The following is a 6,000-nucleotide window of genomic DNA, read 5'->3' on the forward strand; positions in this document are numbered from 1 at the left end:
TAACAGTATCCAGTCTGTATTCACTCACTGTCATAACATTACCTATTTAGCTGAATCATTACAAATATAGGTACAACACTGGGATGTTAGCCAGAGCAGCAATATAAACTCTGGCCCGGTGCAATAGTACCTCTGCATTGCATTCAGCTGACTTTAAAAGCATTGATCTACTCTTTTGGACGAAACCACCGATTTACACATCTACCAGCAAGCCCATCTATAAACACACGCATTGATTCATTCAGGCATTACCACAGACCCACATCGCATCATCCCGGTTCACCACAGACCATCTGTCAACTACAACCACAAAAACACACGAGCAACAAGAGATCTTAAAAGAGATTGAAACAAACACCGTCGATCTCGTCCTGAGACTTTGTAGCTTTTCTGCTGCGGCGTCTGAAGAAGTTTTCAGAGTCGACTTCTGGCAAGAAGAGCCTCTGAGAAGAGAAGACCTGAGCAGAGAAGATTACTTTAAGTTGTGTTGAGGTGGTGTGCTGCAGAAGCAGTGAGTTGTGTTGAGGTGGTGTGCTGCAGAAGCAGTGAGTTGTGTTGAGGTGGTGTGCTGCAGAAGCAGTGAGTTGTGTTGAGGTGGTGTGCTGCAGAAGCAGTGAGTTGTGTTGAGGTGGTGTGCTGCAGAAGCAGTGAGTTGTGTTGAGGTGGTGTGCTGCAGAAGGCTGTGATTTGTGTTGAGGTGGTGTGCTGCAGTAGGCTGTAAGTTTGGTCGGGACTCGGGGTAAGACAAAGGACAACATTTCCATTCTGTTGCAATCGCATGAGAGGAGGAAATATATGATATATTGTAGCTAGCAGAAGATGAAGAGTTCAGTAAGGTCTGGAGAGGTGAGAGAGAGGGGGGGCAGAGAGAGGGAAGAGGAGGAGAGAGTGAGAGAGAGAGGGGGGGCGGAGAGAGAGAAGAGGAGGAGAGAGAGAGAGGGGGGGGCAGAGAGAGGGAAGAGGAGGATGAGAGAGAGAGCAAGAGGGGGCAGAGAGAGGGAAGAGGAGGAGAGAGAGAAAGAGAGAGTGAGAGGGGGGGCAGAGAGAGGGAAGAGGATGAGAGAGAGAGAGTTTGTACATTTCCTCAGTGAAAGCAATGTACTGAGCAAATGTCAAATTGGCTTTTTACCAAATTATCGTACGACAGACCACATATTCACCCTGCACACCCTAATTGACAAACAAACAAACAAACCAAAACAAAGGCAAAGTCGTCTTATGCTTTGTTGATTTCAAAAAAGCCTTCAACTCAATTTGGCATGAGGGTCTGCTTTACAAATTGATGGAAAGTGGTGTTGGGGGAAAAACATACGACATTATAAAATCCACGTACACAAACAAGTATGCGGTTAAAATGGGCAAATAAACACACACATTTCTTTCCACAGGGCTGTGGGGTGAGACAGGGATGCAGCTTAAGCCCAACCTTCTTCAACATATATATCAACGAATTGGTGAGGGCACTAGAAGTCTGCAGCACCCGGCCTCACCCTACTAGAATCTGAAGTCAAATGTCTACTGTTTGCTGATGATCTGGTGCTTCTGTCACCAACCAAGGAGGGCCTACAGTAGCACCTAGATCTTCTGCACAGATTCTGCCAGACCTGGGCCCTGACAGTAAATCGCAGTATGTAACGCCCTGGCCATAGAGAGGGTTTTTTGTTCTGTATTTTTGGTTAGGCCAGGGTGTGACATGGGTGTGCGTTCTAGGTTTCTTTTTCTATGTTGGTGGTTTTCTTTGTTTTGGCCGTGTATGGCTCTCAATCAGGAACAGGTGTAGATCGTTGTTGCTGATTGAGAGTCATACATAGGCAGCCTGTTTTTCCTTTGTGGTTTGTGGGTGAATGTTTTCTGTCTAGTGCTTTGTTATTCCTGACAGAATTGTTTGGCTATCATTTTCGTGTTTTCTTTTGCAAGTGTTCATTCGGTCATTAAAATCATTTAAGATGAACACATCCTCCGCTGCACCTTGGTCTCATTCTGACAACGGCCGTTACACAGTAAGACCAAAATAATGGTGTTCCAAAAAAGGTCCAGTCGCCAGGACCCCAAATACAAATTCCGTCTAGCCCTGGAGCACACAAAAAACTATACCTACCTTTGCCCTAACATCACAAAGCTGGGAACGATTTGAGAGACAAGGCAAGACGGGCCTTCTATGCCATCAAAAGGAACATAAAATGTTACATACCAATTAGGATCTGGCTAAAAATACTTGAATCAGTTATAGAACCCATTGCCCTTTATGGTTGTGAGGTCTGGGGTCCGCTCACCAACCAAGAATTCACAAAATGGGACAAACACCAAATTGAGACTCTGCATGCAGAATTCTGCAAAAATATCCTCTGTGTACAACGTAGAACACCAAATAATGCATGCAGAGCATAATTAGGCCGATAACCGCTAATGATCAGAATCCAGTATAGTAAAGTTAAATTCTACAACCACCTAAAAGGAAGCAATTCCCAAACCTTCCAGAACAAAGCCATCACCTACAGAGATGAACCTGGAAAAGAGTCCCCTAAGCGAGCTGGTACTGGGGCTCTGTTCACAAACAGACCCCACAGAGCCCCAGGACAGCAACACAATTAGACCCAACCAAATAATGAGAAAACAAAAAGATAATTACTTGACACATTGGAAAGAATTCACAAAAAAAACAGAGCAAACTAGAATGCTATTTGGCCCTAAACAGAGAATACACAGTGGCAGAATACCTGACCACTGTGACTGACTCAAACTTAAGGAAAGTTTTAACTATGTACAGACTCAGTGAGCATAGCCTTGCTATTGAGAAAGGCTGCCGTAGGCAGACCTGGCTCTCAAGAGAAGACAGGCTATGTGCACACTGCCCACAAAATGAGGTGGAAACTGAGCAGCACTTCCTGACCTCCTGCCAAATGTATGACCATATTAGAGACACATATTTACCCCAGATTACACAGATCCACAAAGAATTCGAAAACAAACACCATTTTGATAAACTCCCATATTTACTGGGTGAAATTCCGCAGTGTGCCATTACAGCAGCAAGATTTGTGACCTGTTGCCACAAGAAAAGGTCAACCAGTGAAGAACAAACACCATTGTAAATACAACCCATATTTATGCTTATTTATTTTCCCTTTTGTACTTCAACCATTTGCACATCGTTACAACACTGTATATATACATATAATATGACATTTGTAATGTCTTTATTCTTTTGGAGTGTAATGTTTACTGTTCATTTTTGTTGTTCATTTCACTTTTGTTTATTATCTATTTCACTTGCTTTGGCAATGTTAACATATGTTTCCCATGCCAATAAAGCCCCTTGAATTGAATTGGGGGGGGGGGGGGGGGGGGCAAAGAGAGAGAAGAGGAGGAGAGAGAGAGGGAGAGAGAGAGAGAGAGAGGGGGCAGAGAGAGAGAGAGAGGGGGGCAGAGAGAGAGAGAGAGATTAGCTGGAATTTCAGGGGCTTTGACCATTGGTCAGCGGAGTCCATTAGAGAGGATTTGAGAAACGTCTTTGTGGATACCATCGAAACCATAGAAACAGTGCAGCAAAAATGACAACAACGTTTCTCTCTGACACACATAAGCCACATGATTTCAGTTCAAACAGTTTGATCTGAGAACTCAAAAAAAAAAGTATGTACTTACCTAGTATTTACATAGCAGCATCATAGCAATAAGGTTAGAAAATAGTAATAAACTATGCAGGTGACACCTGACCCTTGGACTGACACCATATATGGTAATGTCCAGATTTGACCTTTCATCCTCTTGTAGGACAGGCTTGTGAGCACGACAAGATTTGGGCATTTACAAGAGGAGGGAAGGACTCTTGACAGATGCTCAATGTAATTATTTATCTTCACACAATGCCGATAACATCTTAGAGGTAGAGCTGTATGTCTTTAACAAATGTGTTATTTTTGTCATCATAACTGCCATGTGTGGAGACTTGTTGCTGGACACAGAACTTCAGTTCCAACATTCAGCTGTACACCAGAGAGTTACCGACATTTATGTATGACATCTGTATGTTTAATGTTTACACCTATCTGACATGGAAGCAATGGATGACTTGGACATGGAAGCAATACAACACTGTCTGCAAGTCCAAGTCCAGGAAAGCAATGACAGAACTGATTTTGAGAGCACAGACTTGCCTGTGTTGCCTCCCGCAAATCTCTCCGTCCAGACAGAACCGAACACACACACACCACCAGATCTCTCCATCCAGATGGAACTGAGCTGGGCCCCTTCAACAAGGCTGCCCTCTCTGCTCGGTAGAAACTCTGACAGGAAAGTATGTAGGCTTCTGTTTGCTGAGTATTTCCCCACCTGAATATCTGGCCCCGACCCAGAACGGAGTGAATGTGGACATTGTCAAGAGAGAGAAGTAGACTGGGCTATCCAGGGTGGAGGTACTGGATGGATTGTTGATCAGGTGGCCAAAGTAGGTTGGAGGAAGGATTGTGTGTGTGTGTGTGTGTGTGTGTGTGTGTGTGTGTGTGTGTGTGTGTGTGTGTGTGTGTCCTGTGGTGAGAATGAACAGCAGCATAGTGGTGAGGAGATTCATACTAACATCATTCCTAAATTCCTAAAATACATGGTTGCAGAGTACATTCCCAATACATTTTTCAATAGAGAGGAAAAATCTTCAGTAAATCAAACCAGTGGGGATTATATGACACAGATTCATACAGTAGCTAAATTAGATTTCAGTGGGGCATGGTCCATGGAACCAACCTACACCAGAGGCCACTGTGGGGCGACATTACACTGGCTGTCCTGCAGTGTTGTGTTCGAGACCACCTAAAGCAAGAACGATTCAAGACCAAGATCGGTGCTAATCGAGTCTGAGTCAAGACCAAAAGGAGGAGGGGGGAGACCGAGCCAAGACAGAGACCAGAAAAATGCAAGTCCAATTCAAGACCATGATTGTAATTATGTCAAATCGCCACCATAATAACAGTTAAAAATGTCCAGTATTTTGTGTTCATATTTCAGAAAAAAATGGATTCTTTAAATGTTCAGAATGGTGAAGAAATGCATGCTGGGGACAATAGAGAGCCACTCTAAAAATAACTAGTAAGAGCAACTTTCAAACAATATCCACCACTGTTCCCTACCAGCGACGTCAAATCTAATCTAATCACATTTTATTGGTCGCAAACACATATTTATCAGATGTTATTTCTGGTGTAGCGAAATGCTTGTGTTCCTAGCTCCAACAGTAGAGTAATAACCAACAATAGACAATAATACACACATATCTAACAAGTAAAATAATGGAATCAAGAAAAAGGGTGGCAACTTTGAAGAATCTGAAATATAAAATACATTTTGATTTGTTCAACCATTTTTTGGTTACTACATGATTCCATATGTGTTATTTCATAGTTTTGATGTCTTCACTATAATTCTACGATGTAGAAAATAGTACAAATAAAGAAAAACCCTTGAATGAGTAAGTGTGTCCAAAATATATATATAGTAATGAAACGGGCAGGGAGCAGGCCTCGAACCCTCGACCTTCTAGCCCGAAGTCCAGGCGCTATCGACTGTGCCCCAAAAGCATGCTCGAGCCGCAGAGTCGATATCCGCTATTATAAAACCAGGGTCGGTACACTATATATTTAAATATGTGATGGGATGTATAGACAATATGTATATGGTTATGGTTAGAATAAGTAGAATATCAGAATAATATTATATGTACAGGAATAGTTAAATAGGACAGGCCTTGACTAGAATACATCATTATATACATATGAAATGGAAAAAACAGATGTAAACATATTCAGATCAGCGCAACAAAGTTTGAGAATATTTTTCAACGAAAGTAAAAATCAGTAATCTTACGAGTAAAGTAGCAAGCCCAGGTATCAATAGGCGATAAGAAATGAATGTGTCATGAAAGAAGCATGGATATCTGACCTGGCAAAGCGGTTTTATGCGCTGACTGAATGGGAGCTGATAATCAGGCTAGGAGGGGTTTTTAATGAG

The sequence above is a fragment of the Salmo trutta genome, chromosome 7 (assembly GCF_901001165.1).
Source record: "Salmo trutta chromosome 7, fSalTru1.1, whole genome shotgun sequence".
In the NCBI taxonomy this organism is placed as follows: Eukaryota; Metazoa; Chordata; class Actinopteri; order Salmoniformes; family Salmonidae; genus Salmo; species Salmo trutta.